The sequence below is a fragment of the Macaca mulatta genome, chromosome 13 (assembly GCF_049350105.2).
Source record: "Macaca mulatta isolate MMU2019108-1 chromosome 13, T2T-MMU8v2.0, whole genome shotgun sequence".
Lineage (NCBI taxonomy): Eukaryota > Metazoa > Chordata > Mammalia > Primates > Cercopithecidae > Macaca > Macaca mulatta.
This window is the reverse complement of record NC_133418.1, coordinates 54,320,693-54,339,498: the sequence shown is the minus strand read 5'-3', so window position 1 is coordinate 54,339,498 and position 18,806 is coordinate 54,320,693. Positions and strand designations below refer to the sequence as shown.

Below are 18,806 nucleotides of genomic sequence, written 5' to 3'. Positions count from 1 at the left end.
TTCCTACCTCAATTTTGCCCCTGGTGAGATGGTGAGAAGAGAACCACGATGAGAGGACGGATGCTTTCCCCACGTCCATGGTGCTTCCTGCCTGCCTGACTCCACGGCGGGATTAACCTCATGGCATTCCAACCTCCAGGGGCCCTTTCCACACACAGCTGCTCTCTGGCCAAACTTAGAGGCCTCCACCGACAGGAAGGTCCTCTCAGCAGTGGGCAGCTCTCACCACGGTGGGAATGGAAGGAGGGAGGGCCTCCTGACCCTCAGTGCTGTCTCTTCTTCCCACCAGAAAGTCCACCATGGTTAGGTATGCTCTGAGCTTTTCATCCTTTAGCAGGGAATTCAGGACCTTTGGGTGAAGATCTAGAGGAGTGAGAGGAAGCAGGAGTACTATGGCAGCACCAGAGCCAAAGGCAAGCCTGGAATTTCACAGAGTAGCCCTGGCCTGTTTCTCACCACCTGGACGGCAAACTGGGCAGAGCCTTCTCTAATCAGGGCTGTAGCTTTGGTGACTGGGTGGTGCCTGGGGACTGAAGGGCGAGGGAAGAATCTCATTCAGTTGCTGCTAATATGGACCTGTAAGCTGCCCTGTTACCATGCCAAAGAGGGGGGACTCTCTCCCTGCTCCTCCCACTTCTAATCTCATGGCCCTCACCCCAGCAGGGCTCAGAAAGAGCTCATGGCCACTTACCTATTTAGTCTTCCTTGTAGTGGACATTCAATCTATTTTATTATTTTTGAGATGGGAGTCTCACTCTGTTGTTCAGGCTGGAGTGCAGTGGTGCGATCTCAGCACCCTGCAGTCTCCATCTCCCAGGTTCAAGTGATTCTCATGCCTCAGCCTCCCGAGTAGCTGGGATTACAGGTGCGCACCACCACACCTAATTTTTGTATTTTTAGTAGAGACAGGGTCTCACCGTGTTGCCCAGGCTGGTCTCAAACTCCTGACCTCAAATGATCCTCCTGCCTTGGCCTCCCAAAGTGCTGGGATTACAGGCATGAGCCACCCACCATGCCTGGTCCCATTCAGTTTTAGTTTAAAAGTCCTGGTCTTTCCCCAGCAGACATGGGCCCAGTTCTGCCAGTTCTAGCTACAGAGGTTTTTGTGAGAGCTACCCCCCTGGCCCCAACCCCTGCTCCCACCAGGGACTGCCTGATCCCACCCTACAGCCCCCTCAGCCCAAACTGGTTGGATAGAGGAAGGTGCCAGAGCCAGTCCCAGGTGGTGCTCTTCCAGGAGGCTTCAGGGACCACTCCTTTTAGGCTGGGCCACATGGCACTTCCTGCTGCACAGAAAAGCAGCTTATTGTGGAGGGGGCTCCAGCAGCTTGGCACTGGCCAGTAGAAGAGGTAAATATAAAGGAAATTAGAGAATGCAACTTTTCTTGTCATGCAAACTGGGTTCCCAAGGAATGTGTTTCTGGGCACGGCTAGTTTGAGATGTGCTCGATGCTAAGTGGGTGAGAGGGTGTGGGTGGGCCTGCATGTGTGAGAGGTGCAGGGAGAATGAATTCTAAAGAAGCAGAAATGTTTTCTAAACCTTTGACGGCTGCTGAGTGCCCTTTTCTCTGCTTTGGGGTCCACATCTTCCAAACCTCCTGATTGAGGTACACAAGGCTGCCTTGAACTTTTTTTTTTTTTTGAGACGGAGTCTCACACTGTTGCCCGGGCTGGAGTGCAGTGGCACGATCTTGGCTCACTGCAACCTCTGCCTCCTGGGTTCAAGCGATTCTCCTGCCTCAGCCTCCCAAGTAGCTGGGATTACAGGCGCCACCTCACCCGACTATCATCAGGAATGGAATCATCAGGAATGGAATTCCTAAACTTTTCTAATTCAGTGCTCAGTTTTCTGAGCCTTAGCTCCTAGCTTTGGCTGGGTCAGCTGAGTACCCAGCTCAGGCATTAGTCCCTATTTGAGAAGATGGGTCCTTCCAGCTGTAGTTAAGACCTATCCAGGCTCCTATTGGGGGTACCTAATTATGAAACTTCTCACTTCCAGCAACACTAATTTAGGTCATCCTCTTTAGAAGGGGCAGCTATAGTGCCAACAGCCTAAGTTTCTCTTTGCTATGGGATGAAGGATTTTCCTTCTGGCTTGAAGATGACACCTTCTCGCTGTGTGCTCATGTGGCCTTTCCTTGGCATGTGTCCATCAATGTAGAGAAAGGAAGAGAGGGCTCTCTGGGGTCTCTTCTTAAGACAATGATTCTCTCAGACCAGGGCCCCCCCCTTATGGCCTCGTTTAATCTTAATTATCTCCTAAGGTCCTGTTTCCAATTACAGTCACATTGGGGTTTAGGGCTTCAACATACTTTTTCTTTTGGGGGGGACAGTTCATTCCATAGAAAGTGGTATAAATGATAAACACGAATATTTTAAGTATTTTGCCAAGTGAGAAATGGTCAAGATGAGCCCTTTCAGCAGCCTAGGGCCTTGCTCAACGATGGCAATTGTCCCAAATATCTTCCACCTAAGCCTCTTTACTGCACTTCCTGCCTTGAATCCTCTCTATCTCTCTGTAAATTAATTTTTACCTAGGCAAAAATGAGGTAGGAGGCAGGACTCAACTCTGGAGGTGCTTGGACACCAAACCAAATCGAAGACTAGCTAAAACAGGGCTGGAGCAGAAGTAGCTTTCCAAAAGTCCCACCCACCAGTGTGCCATGTCAGTTTACCATTGCCATGACAACAGTAGGAGCAACACCCAGGAGTTACCGCCCTTTCCATGGCAATGATCCGATGATAAAAATGTTACTACCCCTTTCCTAGAAATTTCTCTGCAAACCACCCCTTAATCTAGATGAAATGAAAAGTAGGTATAAACATGACTGGAAAACTGCCCTGAGCTGCTACTCTCTGCCTGTGGGGCAGCCCTGCTCTGCAGGAGCACTCACGGAGCTGGATCACTGCCAGAGCTGTAACACTGCTGCTTCCATAAACTCATGTTCTTCTACCTCCAGTTTGCCCTTGAGTTCTTTCCTGGGCAAAGCCAAGAACCCTCATAGGCTAAGCCCTAGTTTGGGGCTCACCTGCCCTGCAACAAAAGGAAGGAAGGAGCCACTTAAATTGTTCACAGGTGGATCACAGTTGATTCCAATGCTGACTCTTCTCCCTGCCCAGAGGCAGGAAGAACTTGGGGTAAAGGGAGGTTTGAGTGGCTTTTTAATTCCATAGGGTCACCTCTGTTCCTACCTTCTTTATTCTCTCTTGACACCACAGTGACAACTGAGAGGGCCAGCCTTGCATCAGATGCAGGGGAAGTGGGAGGCAGCTGGGCTTTGGCCTAACAAAAGCACCTGACAAACATACATGTGTAATTTTACTATAAAGGAAGATATAAAAATGGTGGTAAACGAACTCATTTTACTATTTTGTTTGAGCATTAAACTTCATCTTTATATGGCATGTGTCTTTTCGTACTAGTGACTGTCATCTGTTAAACACAGGTTTTGGAATGTTGTTCTGGTTTGTGTATTTCTGCAAAGTTCTGGAATGTGGCTGTGGTAGGCTTCCTGATATAAAAGACAGACCCTGATCCTGTCTCTGACAGGGTGTTTAATAAGCATTTACCAAACTGCCAAATGACCATCTTAGTTCTCAGTAGAGATTAAAGTTTAAGTAGGTATTTTTCCATGCTCTACGTATAATTTCAATTGTTATTTTACACAGATTAATCTAGAAGTTGTTATAAACAAACATGGAGCCACGCATATTTCCATCATAAAAAGGAAAAATAAAATATCCACAGACTTCGAGGGGCCTTCAGGGTCTTGGCATCCTGCCAGTTCCATCTCCCCTGTGGAGGCATTTGGCTTACGATCTTGCAGGGGCTGTTTGTTTCCAAGTCCTGCTCTACCTGTTTCTCGGTGTCTTAGTTCTTGCTTTTAGTAGATAATATATTTTATTCTTTCCTCTTCAAAGATTTTGTATGTGTGGCTATGAATGAGCAATTCATGTTCATTATAAAAACATGCCAAGTGCAGAATGGCATAAAGAAGCCGCAACAAAAAAACCCTCATAAATCTTAGTACCTATTGGCAACCCCTATTCACATTTTGCCTGATTTCTTTCCATTAGATTTTCTTTGTATTTTTGACACTGTTGAACCACACTGTATTTTTTTTTTTTTTTTTTTGAGATGGAGTCTCACTCTGTCGCCCAGCTGGAGTGCAGTGTTGCACGATCTCAGCTCACTGCAACTTCCACCTCCCGGGTTCAAGTGATTCTCCTGCCTCAGCCTCCCAAAGTGCTGGGATTACAGGTATGAGCCAATGCCTGGCCACACACTGTATTTTTTTTTGAGACGGTTTTGCTTTTTTTGCCCAGGCTGGAGTACAATGGCATGATCTCGGCACAACTGCAACCTCCACCTCCCGGGTTCAGGTGATTCTTCTGCTTAAGTCTCCCGAGTAGCTGGGATTACAGGCATACACCACCACACCCAACTCATTTTGTATTTTTAGTAGAGACGGGGTTTCACTGTGTTGGCCAGGCTGGTCTCGAACTCCTGACCTCAGGTGATCTGCTTGCCTCGGCCTCCCAAAGTGCTGAGATTACAGGCATGAGCCACCATACCCAGCCACACACCGTATTTGTCAATACTGCATCTTGTTTTCTTCACCTGACATTCTTTCTTCACCAGTCTCACTGTCATTCAAGCAAAATACTCTGTAAACACACTTCTAAATGTCTGCCATTCCCTCCTGCAGATTAATGGATAATTTTTCAAAGGTGGTATTATGATTCTCATACCAATATAAAATCAACACATCAAAGATTTTACTTAAATGATTAATGAGGAAACCAGTAAGATACAACTGGTTCAAAAGGAAGAATTTAAAGAGCTACAGATATATAGATAATAAGGAATGCTGAAATGAATTAACAAGTACAGTTGTTGCAAAACTGGACTCCCCAGAGGGCAACAATCAATTATACATCACTGGATACAATCTTTTTGCGTTTCTATGGATATAGGGAATTTGCAGTTATTTCTAGCTTTCTGCAACTTGCATAGCTGTAAAACAGCTTAAAGACAAAGAAAGGCAGTTATAACCCAGTCATCTTTTTTGGCCGTTTGAATGTCCTTTACAATTTTTCCTGGTAAGATGTAATGTGATTTTACGTGGCTGTTAGGAGTGCGTGTGCCGTGTCCCTACATGAATGTGTGCCACAGGAGGCTTGGCTTTCTATCCATCTGAGTGAGAGGCAGTAAGTCACTGAACCTTACGGGACCCACAGGCCTTCATCTGTAGAGTGAGGATGGTTGGATGGTCCCTAAAAGCCTTTCCTGAAGCTCTGATGTCCCCAGTTTCCTAATTAACTCAAGGCAAAGGTCCACATGGGGGACATAGCTGTTGCTTTGTCTCTCTGCTCGTCATTCCTTTTAGCAAGATTATACAGGTAGTAGTACCATCTTTGAATTTAAGCCCAAGAGTGATAAGATAAAAATCTATGTTTAAATTACTTTTCGAGGCTGGATGCAGTGGCTTATGCCTGTAATCCCAGCACTTTAGGAGGCTGAAGTGGGCGGATCATCTGATGTCAGGAGTTCAAAACCAGCCTGGCCAACATGATGAAACCCCATCTCTACTAAAGATACAAAAATTAGCCAGGTGTGGTGGCAGGTGCCTGTGGTTTCAGCTATTCGGCAGGCTGAGGCATGAGAATTGCTTGAACCTGGCAGGCGAGGTTGCAGTGAGCCGAGATCACGTCACTGCACTCCAGCCTGGATGACAGAGCGAGACTCTGACTTTAAAAAAAAAAAAAAAAAAAAAAAAAAATTAGTTTTCCAAAACTCTTCCAGAAGCTAGGGAGATGAAGAGAGCCTTCTGGGGGCTGCATTAGAAACACTCCTGAAGCCCTGAGAGACCACTGCCCATCCCATTGGTTCTAATGGATCCACAGAGGTCGTTCCAAGGAGGAGTGGCCCCATAAAGGCAGCTGCAAGGGCCTTTGGGTGTCTGACTGTGGGCCTGGCTGCTAAGCCCTTGGTTTCAGTGAGACGAAAAGCAACAGACTGTCAGGCTGCGACCACTAAGGATCTTAGTACTCTGCCACTAATATGCTTTTACTTTCTCTTGTTTAAATTTGGAACTTTTTCAATTTTTCAACAAAGATTCCTTGGGGAAGTATTTACTTTTGTTGTGGTAAGATATATATAAAATTTACCATTTTAACCATTTTACATCAGACAACTCAGAGGCAATTAGCACGTTCAGTGTTGTGCAACCATCACCAATACCTAGTTCCCAAACATTCCCATTGCCCCAAAAGGAAACTTCATGCTTATTAAGCAGTCACTTCTCATTCTTCACTCCCCTAATCTCCTAGCAACCATGAATCTATTTCCTGTCGCCATGAATTTGCCTATTCTGGATTTAAATTCCATATAAGTGGACTCATAGAATATCTGGCCTTTTGTGTCTGACTTTGCTTAGCATAGTATTTTATAGGTTCATTGATGTTGTAGCATGTATCAGTACTTCATTCCTCTTTATGGCCAAATATTTCCCTCAGTGAATAGCGACACTTTGACTTCCTCCTTACAAATTTGGATGCCCTTTATTTCTTTGTCTGAGTGCTCTGGCTAGGACTTCCAGTAGTATGTTGAATAGGAGTAGTAAGAGTGGGCATCCTTGTCTTGTTCCAGTTGTCAGGGCAAATGCTTTCAACTTTTTCCACAGTATAATGTTGGCTGTGGCTTTGTCATAGATGGCTTTTATTACCTTATGTTCCTTCTATCCCAATTTTGCTGATGGTTTTAATCATAAAGAGATGCTGGATTTTGTTAAGTGCTTTTTCTGCATGTATTGAGATGTGATTTTTGTTTTACATTCTGTTCATGTGGTATATCACATTTCTTGACTTGCATATGTTGAACCATCCCTGCTTTCCTGGGAAACCCACTTGATCGTGGTGGATTATCTTTTTGATATGTTGTTGGATTTGGTTAGCTAGTATTTTGTTGAGGATTTTTGCATCTGTTTTTACCATCATTTTTAAGGCTAGAAAATCATTTCTAAGCCAAAGGTTTATAATTCTCTAACTTTTCCCCTACGTGTATTAGTCAGGCTTTACCAGAGAAACAGAGCCAACAAGATGTGTATATATGGAAAGATTATAAGGAATTGGCTCATATGATTATGGAGGTTGGCAAGTTCAAAATCTGCCAAGCCAATGTCCCAGTTCAAGTCTGAAGGCCAGTAGGCTGCTGTAGAACCAGGAAGAGCTGATGGTCCTCTTTGAAGATCTGTCAGGTAGGAGAAGCCCCTCTTGCTTGGGAGAGGGTCAGACTTTTAGTCTATTCAGGCCTTCTACTGACTGGGTGAGGCCCACTCACATTATGGAAGAGTGGGGGATCTGCTTTACTCAGTCTGTTGATTTAAATGTTAATCACATCCAGAAACACCCTCACAGAAACACTCAGAGTAATGTTTGGCCAAATATCTGGCATCCTATGGTTCAGTCAAGTTGGTACATATTAATCATTATATCAGGTGTGATTTGATTTTTTCCATTTAGCTTAATTCTGGAATTGATTTTGATACATGTTATATCTGATATACAGTACAAGGTAAGGACCTAAATTGATTTATTTTACAACTAACCAATCATCCCAACACTCTATATTATTTCTTTCCATTCTCATTGATTTAGGTCTTAGTTCTGTTTAGTTTAACAGGCATTCTTCTTTAATCATGTCTCAATCTTATTTTTCATATACAATTTAGGCTATTTCATTATTTATTTAACTGAGTATCTTTAATAGAAAATACTTTTTAGTGTACCACATATTGAACAATTTACAATAAAATCACACCATAACATTTACTCTTGAAACAAAAAAATCAAATCCAAACATAAATTTCTTAAATTAGGTGCTTTACTTAAGTGTAAATTGGAGTGTTCATCAAATGGGGGTGCATAATTTTCAGTGTTTATGCCAAATTTACCACGTACTCACGTGAATTAAGCTATATATAAAAATATTTTGGGGGCCGGCATGGTGGCTCATGCCTGTAATCCCAGCACTTTGGGACGCCAAGGCAGGAGGATCACTTGAGGTCAGGAGTTCGAGACCAGCTTGACCAATATGGTGAAACCCTGTCTCTACTAAAAACACAAAAATTATCTGGGTGTGGTGGTGCATGCCTATAATCCCAGCTACTCGGGAGGCTGAGGCAGGAGAATTGCTTGAACCCGGGAGGCTGAGATTGCACCACTGCACTCCAGCCTGGGTGACACAGCAAGACTCCATCTCAAAAAAAAAAATTATATATATATATATATATATATATATATATAGTAAATATGTATATTATCCAATTTTTATTAGAAAATAACTGACATATATTTATTAACTACTGAAAAAACAGCAAATCCCGTGCTATGGGTTGAATGTTTTCTCCAAAACTCTTGTTGGAATTTATTCCCCAATTGAGAGGTGGGGCCTTTAAGAAATGATTGGATTATGAAGATGCTGCCCTTATGAATACATTCTTGAATCAATGGATTCATGGGTTAATGGGCTAATGGATTAATGAATTATCATGGAAGTGGAACTGGTGGCTTTTTAATTTTTTTTGAGACAGAGTTTCGCTCTTGTTGCTCAGGCTGGAGTGCAATGGTGCGATCTCGGCTCACTGCAACCTCTGCCTCCCAGGTTCAAATGATGATTCTCCTGCCTCAGTCTCATGAGTAGCTGGGATTACAGGCAGCCCACCACCTGGCCCAGCTACTTTCTGTATTTTTAGTAGAAATGGGGTTTTGTCATGTTGGCCAGGTTGGTCTTCAACTCCTGACCTCAGGTGATCCTCCTGCCTTGGCCTCCCAAGTGCTGGGATTACAGGCATGAGCCACCGTGCCTGGCGGAACTGATGGCTTTAAAAGAAGAGGAAGAGAGACCTGAGCTTGTTAGCATGATCAGCACCCTCACCATGTGATACCCTGCGTTTCAGGACTCTGCAGAGACCCCAGACGGCTCTCACCAGATGCAGCTCCTCAACCTTGGACTTCTTAGACTCCACAACTGCAAGAAATACATTTCTTTGCTTTGTAAATTACCCAGTTTCAGGTATTATAAGCAACAGAAAATGGACTAAGATACCCAGCTTTGACTCCCTAGGCATGTTCTCATTGGCTGGCACCATCTGTGACAAATCCTGAACTGTATTGTTTACAGACACACCTGCAGCCTACATTGCCACCAAAGTCATTTACTGATGCTGTGCTCTTTGCAGCCCTGGCCCTTGCTAATTCTTCTTGGAAGGAGGAGATGGCAAGAGAGGTTGCAAAGTGGTAAGAATAACCAATAGTTCATGTCTCTTCTATCTTAAGAAATTAACCCTCTCTCCATCTTTAGACTCCTCCAGATACTACTCTCTCTCCATCCATATCATCCATACCCATGGCTTCAACTACTGGGTTGGCTCTTGAACCCACATTTCCATTCTATATCGCACTCCTGAGCCCACATTTACATGAGTGTTTAATATCTACCTAAAGTGTTTAATATCTACCTAAGTCAGCCTGATACTCCACAGACTGAACATCTCCTAAATAATATATGTGAACTGTGGGCAGCCCAGTTTTGTACTTTCTCCATTTTCATTTTTTTTTAAATTATACTTTAAGTTCTAGGGTACATGTGCACAACCTGCAGGTTTGTTACATATGTATACTTGTGCCATGTTGGTGTGCTGCACCCATCAACTCGTCAGCACCCATCAACTCATCATATACATCAGGTATAACTCCCAATCAATTTTTTTTGAGACTGTCCTACTTAGTCGCCCAGGCTAGAGTGCAATGGCATGGTCATAGCTTACTGTATCCTCAAATCCCTAAGCTCAAGGGATCCTCTTACCTCAGCCTCCTGAGTAGCTGAGACTACAGGCACACAGCACTATGCCGAGCTAATTTTTTAATTTTTTGCAGACATGAGGTCTTGCTATGCTATGAGGTTGGCCCAGGCTGGTCTCAAACGCCTAACCTCAAGTGATCCTCCTGCCTTGGCTTCCCAAAGTGCTGGGATTACAGGTGTGAGCCACCATACCAGCCTATTTTAAAATTTTCAGCTTTATTGAGCTATATTTGATGAATAAAATTGTATATATTTAAGGTACACAACGCGATGCTTTGATATACGTATCTAGCGTGAAATGATTACCACAGTCAAGTTAGTTAACACATTCATCACCTCATATAGTTAGCATTTTTTTTTTTTTGGTGGTGGTGAGAACATTTAATATGTACTCTCTTAGCACATTTTAAGTATACAATATAGTATTATTAGCTATAGTCACCATGCTGTACATTAGATCTCCAGAACTTTCTAATCTTAAAACTGAAAGTTTGTATCCTTTTACCACTTCCTTCATTCCCCCAGCCTCCAGCCCTTGGTAATCAGCCTTCTACTCTGTTTCTACGAATTTAACTTTCTTGGATTCCACATATAAGGAAGACAGAATATTCATCTTTCTCGGACTTATTTCACTAGGCATAATGCCCCTAGGTTCATCCATTTTGTGGAAAATAATCGGATTTCTTTTTGAGACAGGGTCTTGCTCTGTCACCCAGGCTAGAGTGCAGTGGTGTGATCATGGTTCACTCCCAAGTGGCTAGGATTATAGGTGCTCATCACTGCGCCTGGCTTTTCTTCTTTTTTATGGCTAATATTTCATCATGTATATCACATTTAATTTTAAGCTGGAGTCTTCCTCTGTCACCCAGGCTGGAGTGCAGTGGTGGATCTAGGCTCACTGCAAGCTCTACCTCCTGGGTTCAAACAATTCTCGTGTCTTAGCTCCCAGAGTAGCTGGGACTATAGGTGTACACCAACATGCCTGGCTAATTTTTGTATTTTTAGTAGAGACAGGGTTTTGCCATGTTGGCCAGGCTGGTCTTAAGCGTCTGACCTCAAGCGATTCACCTACCTTGGCCTCCCAAAGTGCTGGGATTACAGGCATGAGCCACCGTGCCCGGCCCACATTTTCTTTATCGATTCATCTGTTGACACACTTAGGCTGTTTCCATGCCTTGCCCATCGTGAATAATGCTGCAATGAACATGGGGGAGCAAATACCTCTTTAAGATACTGATTTCATTTCCTTTGGATATATACTCAGAAGTGAGATTGCTACATCACATCGTAGCTCTATTTTTAATGTTTTAAGGAAACTCCATACTTTTTTTTTTTTATAATGGCTGTACCAATCTAGGCTATTTTATCTCATGTCATGGCCCAATGTCTTCAAGAAGCTGGTCATTTTCCCTCTACAGAAAAGAAAAAAATAAAACAAATATAATCTTTGACAGGGCACCACTCAGCTAGGGCACTCCACATGAAAACAACTAGAGAATATGATACAATATGATCAGGGACTTGATTTTGTGTGTTCCAGCCAAGTTAGGATCAGGAGGGGCTATGTTTTGGTGGCTACATCATGGACCAAGAGGGGCCAAATATTTGAATAGTAGGATTTGTCTTGGAAAAGCAGATAGTGGGAGTCTAAGAGGAACATTCAAAGTGGAAAGTAAATTTGATGGTGAAAGTTGTAGCCTTTGAACTTGTTTGGGAGTCAAGAAAGTTATCAGGTGACTTATTGCCTCCATTTCTGTATCTGTAAAATGGATTTTACTTTTCCACCTCTCTTCCAGAGGAGGGGGTGCCACATGAAGGACTGAGAGAATATTTGCTACATGTTTGGATTCTTTAGAGAAAAACCAAAGGCGACTACAAGGCATTTATTCATTAAATATGAAAACCTTTCATTCCCCACCCCACCTCCAAGCTGGAGTCCTTGGTTATAAAGAACTAATGTTAATAACTGTGTTGCAATGTGTTTTTCCTCTGGTTTCTTATTCCTTTGGAGTAAGAGGCATGGACATTTAGACCTCAACTGAAGGCACTGATTGGAAGAGTTTCTCCCAGAGTTGGCCCACTTGGAAACCAGGTAATCTGAGCTGGTGGAAAAAAGGCAAAAACCCACAGCTTGTTAGCACACACAAAGCTTTTAACTCAGATCAGAGTTCAGCTGGGCTTTACATGTGAGCAGGGGGCTGGAGGCAGTTGAACTTGGTTGGAAAGGAGGTAGTGGGCATCTGCTTGCTTTTCCTCAGAGTCAAGAATCTGTTGGGCTGGGAGATGGGGCGGGGAGGGAAATTTGCTAAAATGGGAAAGGAGACGAGTGGAATGTGCTAGGATTGGGCTGGAGATTATCAGAAGCTGAGGCCTCCTTTCATGGAAACTTGGCTGTTGGGTGGTTGATGTTTTCCCAAACTCCTAACTCCTGTGATTCAGGACTGTGGCTTTAGTAATTATCAAAGTACTACTTTGCCCTTGCGCATAAATGGCCAATTACCTCAAACTGTCAGAAGGGCCCAGAAGTCTCAAGATCAGTTCCCCAAAGTCAGGGAATGGACTAAACCAGTTTTGAAAAAGTTCCAGGTGTAGATCTGGAGACAGCATGGCTTTGTGTGGGTATACAGACGTGTAGGGGAGGAATGGAGCCCCAATTTATCATTTTTTGAGACAGTATCTTGTTCTAATTGCCCAGGCTGGAGTGCAGTGGAGTGATCACAGCTCACCGCAGCCTCAACCTCCCAGGCTCAAGCAATCCTCCTACCTCAGCCTCCCAAGTAGCTGGGACTACAGGTGTGTTGTACCACTATGCCCAGATAATTTTTGTATTTTTTGTAGAGATGAAGTTTCGCTGTGTTTCCCAGTTGGTCTTGAACTCCTGGGCTCAAGCAATCTGCCCACCTTGGCCTCCCATTGTTGGAATTACAGATTACAGGTGTGAACCACTGTGCCTAGCCTGGAGCCTTAATTTTTTTTAAAAAAAAAGTTTGACTGAGATATAATTAACATAAAATTTGTCCACTTAAACTATACAATTCACTAGGCTTTAGTATGTGCAGAGTTGTACAACCATCATCACAGCCAGTTTTAGAACCTTTGCCTCCATAAGAAACCCCCTCCCTACTCTATCACCCCATCCTCTCCCCTGACCCCAGTCTTCAACAAGCACTGATATACTTTCGGCCTCTAAATTTCTCTACTCCAGACTTTCATATGAATGGAATTATATAATAGGTGGCCTTTGTGCCTGGTTTCCTTCACTTAGCATGTTTTCAAGGTTCATGTGTATTGTAGTATCATCACTTCATACCTTTTTATGACTATCATTCCATTGTATGTATATGCTACATTTTGTTTATCTATTCATCAATTGGACATTCGGGTTGCTTCTAACTTTTGGCTATAATGAATAATGCTGCTATAAACATTTGTGTACGAGTTTCTTTGTGGGTATATATTTTCATTTCTCTTATACAATGTTGCTGTATAGGTATGTGCAAGTTTTTGTGAAGGAGTGTTTTCATTCTTTTGGTATATACCTGGTAGTGGAATTGCTGAATCATATGGTAACTCTGTTTAATCATTTGAGGAATTGCCTGACCATATGAGGGTTCCAATTTCTCCACATCCTGGCCAACGCTTTTTTTTTTTTTAAGTCATCCTAGTGGGTGCGAAGTGGTGTTATGGTTTTTGTTTGCATTTCCCTAATGACTAATGATCTAGAGCATTTCTAGATGTGCATATTGGCGATTTATATATCTTCTTTGGAGAAATGTGTATTCAGATTTTTTTGCCCATTTTAATATTGGATAATTAGACTTTTTATATCGAGTCATAAGAGTCTTCTAATACAGACAGGGTCTTGCTCTGTTGCCCAGAGCAACATGATTGCAGTGGCATGATTATAGCTCACTGTAACCTCAAACTCCTGGACTCAAGTGATCCTCCTGCCTCAGCCTCCTCAGTAGCTGGGATTACAGGTGTGTACCACCATGCCTGGCTAGTTTAAAAATTTTTTGTAGAGACAGGGTCTCACTATGTTGCCTAGGCAACATTTCAAACTCCAGGCCTCCAGCAACCCTCCTGCCTGGGCCTCTCAAAACACTGGTATTACAGGCGTGAGCCAAGACTCCTGGCCCTGGCCCTTACTTTTAGACTTTAGCTCTTACTTTTAGATCTCTCCTCCCTTTTGAGTTAATCTTTTAAAATTGAGGTATGATTTATGTAAGACACTATTAACCAGTTTAAAATGTACAATTCTGTGGTATTTAGTGCATTTATAATGTTGTGAACCACTACCTCTCTCTAGCTTCAAAACTTTTTCACCACCCCAGAAGTTCTTCCATATCCATGAAATAATCACTCTTTATTAGACCCCTCCCCAAATCCCGTTAACCACTAGTCTGCTTTCTGTCTTGATGAATTTGCCTATTCTGGCTATTTTATATAAAAGGAATATTCTAATATGTTACCTTTTGTGCCTGGTTTCTTTCAGCTAGCATAGTGTTTTAGAGATTCATCCAAGTTACAGCATATCAGTACTTCATTCCTTTTTCTATGGCTGAATATTCCATTGTATGTATATAGTGCCATTTGCTGATATATTCATCCACTGATGGACATTTGAGTTGTTTCCACCTTTTGGATATTATAAATAATGCTGCTGTAAATATCCACGTACAAGTTTCTATGTGGGTTTATGTTCTCATTCCTCTTGTATGTGTATACATATTTTATATATATACAAACTTTGTACATATTTATACACACACATATATACATTTTATATATATATACACACACACACACACGGAAGTGGAATTGATGGGTCATGTGGTAATTCTATGTTTAACCTTTTAAAGGAACTGCTAAACTGTTTTTCATAGTGGCTGCATTATTTTACATACCCACCAGTGATGCATGAGAGTTCTAATTTCTCCACATCCTTGTCAATACTCAACTTGTTTTTTTAAAAAAGTTAGTATAGCCATCCTCATAGGTATTAGGTGGTATGTCATTGTGGTTTTGATTTACATTTCCTAATGACCAATTAATTTTTGCATATGGTGGGAGGGAAAGATCCAACTTCATTCTTTTGCCTGTGTCTACTCAGTGCTGTTTGTTGAAAAGACTCTTCTTTCCCCACATAGCAGTCTGGGTACCCCTGTAAAAAATTAGTTGATCATAGATGTATGGGTTTCTTCCTGGGATGTTAATCTTATTCCATTCATCGACATGTCCATTCTTGTGCTAGTATTATACTGTCTTGATTGCTTTATAGTAACCAGGAACCCCTGTAGTAAGTTTTGAAATCAGGAAGTGTAGTCCTCCTACTTTGTTATTTTTCAGGACTGTTTTGGCTAGTCTGGGTCCCTTGAAACTCCATTTGAATTTTACAGTCATTATTGACTCCTATGAAGAAATCAGTTGGGATTCTGATAGGGTTTTTGTTGAATCTGTAGATCAGTTTGGGGAGTTTCACTATCTTATCAGTGTTAAGTCTACTGACCCATAAACGGGGAATTTTTCCATTTATTTAGACCTTCTTTAATGTCTGAAACAAACAGGTCATTTATAAGGCCCATCCATGTGGTTAAGTTTCTGGGACTTACATTTTGAACCTATGAAACATTCAGGGAAAGAAGTTTCATGGAAGGTGGGAAAGGGTATAATGAATTCTGGTTTGATGCCTCATTCTTGAATTCCCCAGAGGTGATGAGGATCTCCCCTTCTGAGCTGCACCCTTTACAGTAAGTCTTAGTGGCCTTCAGGAGAGGGCTGCTGAGCAGGCTCATGAAACCTACTGGAAGTCCCTGGTCAACTGCCCTGGAGAAGGCAGCAGCTGCTTCCTGCCCTGCTAGGGAGCCTGATTTCTGGGGTGAGGAAGAATGAATCACGACCCTCTTAAACCCAATCTACCTGCCTATGAGAGGTTGTGGTGAGTCACCGTTACTTGCTAATGACAATGTTTAAACGACTCTGAATGACCTCAGAGGTTTGCCTCTACTCTCCTGAAAGTTCTAATTTATAGAATGGTGCCCTCTGGTTTCATAACTGGACAAAATGCACATCAACAGTTGAGTGAGAAAGTTGGGGGAGAGAAGATACTAGGCCTCCATGAAGTTTCTATAATAACCTATGACACAGAAAACTCCCACCAACTCTTTAGATGTGACTCCACTTTATAAAGAAGTATCTTTCTCTTTTCCTTTTTTCTTTTGCCATTCTCTTCTCTGCTGCAGGAAGTCCTTATCTGTCCCCTGAACACCCAGTTTCAGTTTTTCCCTCTTGGTGAGCCTCCTCTGGGCAATCCCGTCCACTCGTCACTGTCTTTTCTGCATTTCTGGTGTGTGTGGTCAGAGTTTCTACCCAACACTTGCTCACACGCAGTCCGGATTGCTTTCTGATAGTCCCCGGCATTAATCTCCTCTCCTGTGCTGTCATCCCCACAAGGGCAGGGCAAGGCTGTGCTGCCGACCTCATCTGCATGCCCTGGGGGATCAGGCTGATACTGGGTGCAGCAGGAAATGTGGCCCTGGTAGAATGCTCTCACCCATTCCAGTACAGGATTGGGACTTCCTGTCCTCATCCAGGCTGTGGCAGTTACTTTTAAATCTTTCCCACACCTGGGTCTCTACCGCAGTTGTTGTCCTAGCAGGTCGGGTTGGTTCATTCTGCCCTGGGTATTCCTAAGGCTATTACAGTGTGTCAGGTCTGGGTCTTTATCTTGATTAGAATAACAACTTCCTGAATTTGGCCAGTGGGCAGCCTTTCCTTAATGAGAAAAACAAAAACCAAACCAAAACAAAACAAAAAACGCTGGAATGTTACTGCAAATGAGTATCTACCCTGTTCCCTTTCCACAGAACTATTAGCATTCTGTTGTTATGAAATCTCCTGGATATCTAATTGGATGTACATTACTAGAGTGCTTCTGTATTCTAACTTCAAGTTTCATTTTAATTATATGGGAGAAAAACCAATCCTTTTAATTAAACCAACATGGATATTAACTATTATCATTGACTTCTGGCAGATAAATCTTACATGCAAAAAACAGGGCAGATACCTCCTGCACTCCTTGGGTAGTCTGTGGAGCAGCCTCTGGGAACTCAGTCTCAAGGGGATGAAGGGCCCATGGGCATTCCTAGTTCCATGGAGGATGGGGACTAGTGTGGAACAAACTCATCAGGATCATTTGCTCATTCACTTTTAGTTGCATGTTTGCTAAGTCCTTACAAATGAGGTGTAAACCAAAAATAAAATTCTAAGCACCCGCTTGTCACCTACCTGAAACTGAATGGATCCCCTCTGGACCAAAGGGACCCCAGTGAAACCTGAAAAACTGAATTCCCAGTGTATTAGTCAGGGTTCCCTAGAGGGACAGAATAGGAGATTATATATACATATATATAATATATTATTAAGTATTAACTTACATGATCACAAGGTCCCAAAATAGGCTGTCTGCAACCTTGAGATGCAAGGAGAGCCAGTCCAAGTCTCAAAACTGAAGAAGTTGGAGTCCAATGTTTGAGGACAGGAAGCATTCAGCATGGGAGAAAGATGCATGCTGGGAGGCTAGGCCAGTCTCACACTTTTCACATTTTTCTGCCTGCTTTATATTTGTTGGCAGCTGATTAGATTGAACCCACCAGATTAAAGGTGGGTCTGCCTTCCCCAGGCCATTGACTCAAATGTTAATCTCCTTTGGCAACACCCTCACAGACACACCCAGGATCAATAGCTTACATCCTTCAATCAAGTTGACACTCAGTATTAATCATCACACCCAGCTATGATGGGAAGTGATATGGTCTGGCTCTGTGTCCCCACCCAAATCTCACGTGGAATTTTAATCCCCACGTGTCAGGGGAAGGACCTGGTGGGAGGTGATTGGGTCATGGGGGCATTTTCCCCCATGCTGTTCTTGTGATAGTGAGTCCTCATGGGATCTGATGGTTTAAAAGTGTGTGGCAGTTACCCCCTTGTACTCTATCTCTTGCTGCCATGGAAGACATGCCTTGCTTCCTTTTTGTCTTCCACTATGATTGTAAGTTTCCTGAGGCCTCCCCAGCCACATGGAACTGTGAGTCCATTAAACTTTTCTTTATAAATTACCCAGTCTCAGGTAGTTCTTTATAGCAGTGTGAAAATGAACTAATACAAGAAGGAAGGTCGGACCACCTCATTATACCCCCTTCCTTTGGAGTCTAGGTACAATTGACCAGCAGTAATATTAAAATAGAGATCATAAGACTAACAAAACAGACTCGGGGAATAAGACACCAAATGCCAACCGGGCTCTAGTTAGCATCACAGGACAGATAGCAGATCCTGAAGGAAATAAAATATTTTACCCCAAAATGTATTTCTTTGATATATTTTGAAATGGTCCCACAAAACTGTCTTTTAGGGGAGGACATTTGCATCTGTAGAGAATCTCCATCAATGCAGACAGGGCTTTCCTGAATTTAGAAGGGATAAACATCTTTTAAGGTCCAAAAAGAGACATTTACCATCTATCCTCTCCAAAGACTGCTACCTATGAGGCTTCATATATGTAACAAAAGCCCTGGTCGCGACAACCCCTCTTAGCTTAACTCAAGCATTTCTTTCTACTGGCAAGTCTTAGTCTTTAGACAAAGTTGAACTCTTTCAACTAACTGCCAATCAGAAAATCTTTGGATCCACCTATGACCTGTAAGTCCCTGCTTTGAGATGCCCAGCTTTTCTGGGCCGAACCAATACATACCTTACATGTATTGATTTATGTCTTTGCCTGTAACTTCCATCTCTCTAAAATGTATAAAACCAAACTGTAACCCAATCATCTCAGCCACACTTTCTCAAGACCTCTTGAGACCGTTCCCTGGGGCCTGGGTACTCATGTTGGCTCAGAATAAACCTCTTTAAATATTTCACAAGATTTGGTTTTCTT

At 42.7% G+C, this 18,806-nt stretch overlaps 2 long non-coding RNA genes across 2 annotated transcripts in view; both read right to left on the bottom strand.

Annotated features, from left to right (window-relative positions):
- LOC144333753 (uncharacterized) overlaps positions 1–17,449 on the bottom strand; it is a 40,334-nt gene extending 22,885 nt beyond the window's left edge. The window contains exon 1 of the long non-coding RNA XR_013402722.1: positions 17,305–17,449. This is a non-coding gene — a long non-coding RNA (uncharacterized LOC144333753). The remainder of the gene's footprint in view (positions 1–17,304) is intronic.
- Positions 10,217–14,762, bottom strand: LOC144333754 (uncharacterized). The gene is made up of 2 exons (XR_013402723.1): positions 14,338–14,762; positions 10,217–11,967 (listed from the first exon to the last, which is right to left on the bottom strand). It is a non-coding gene; the product is annotated as an uncharacterized LOC144333754 (long non-coding RNA).
- Positions 17,450–18,806: the final 1,357 nt, after the last annotated feature.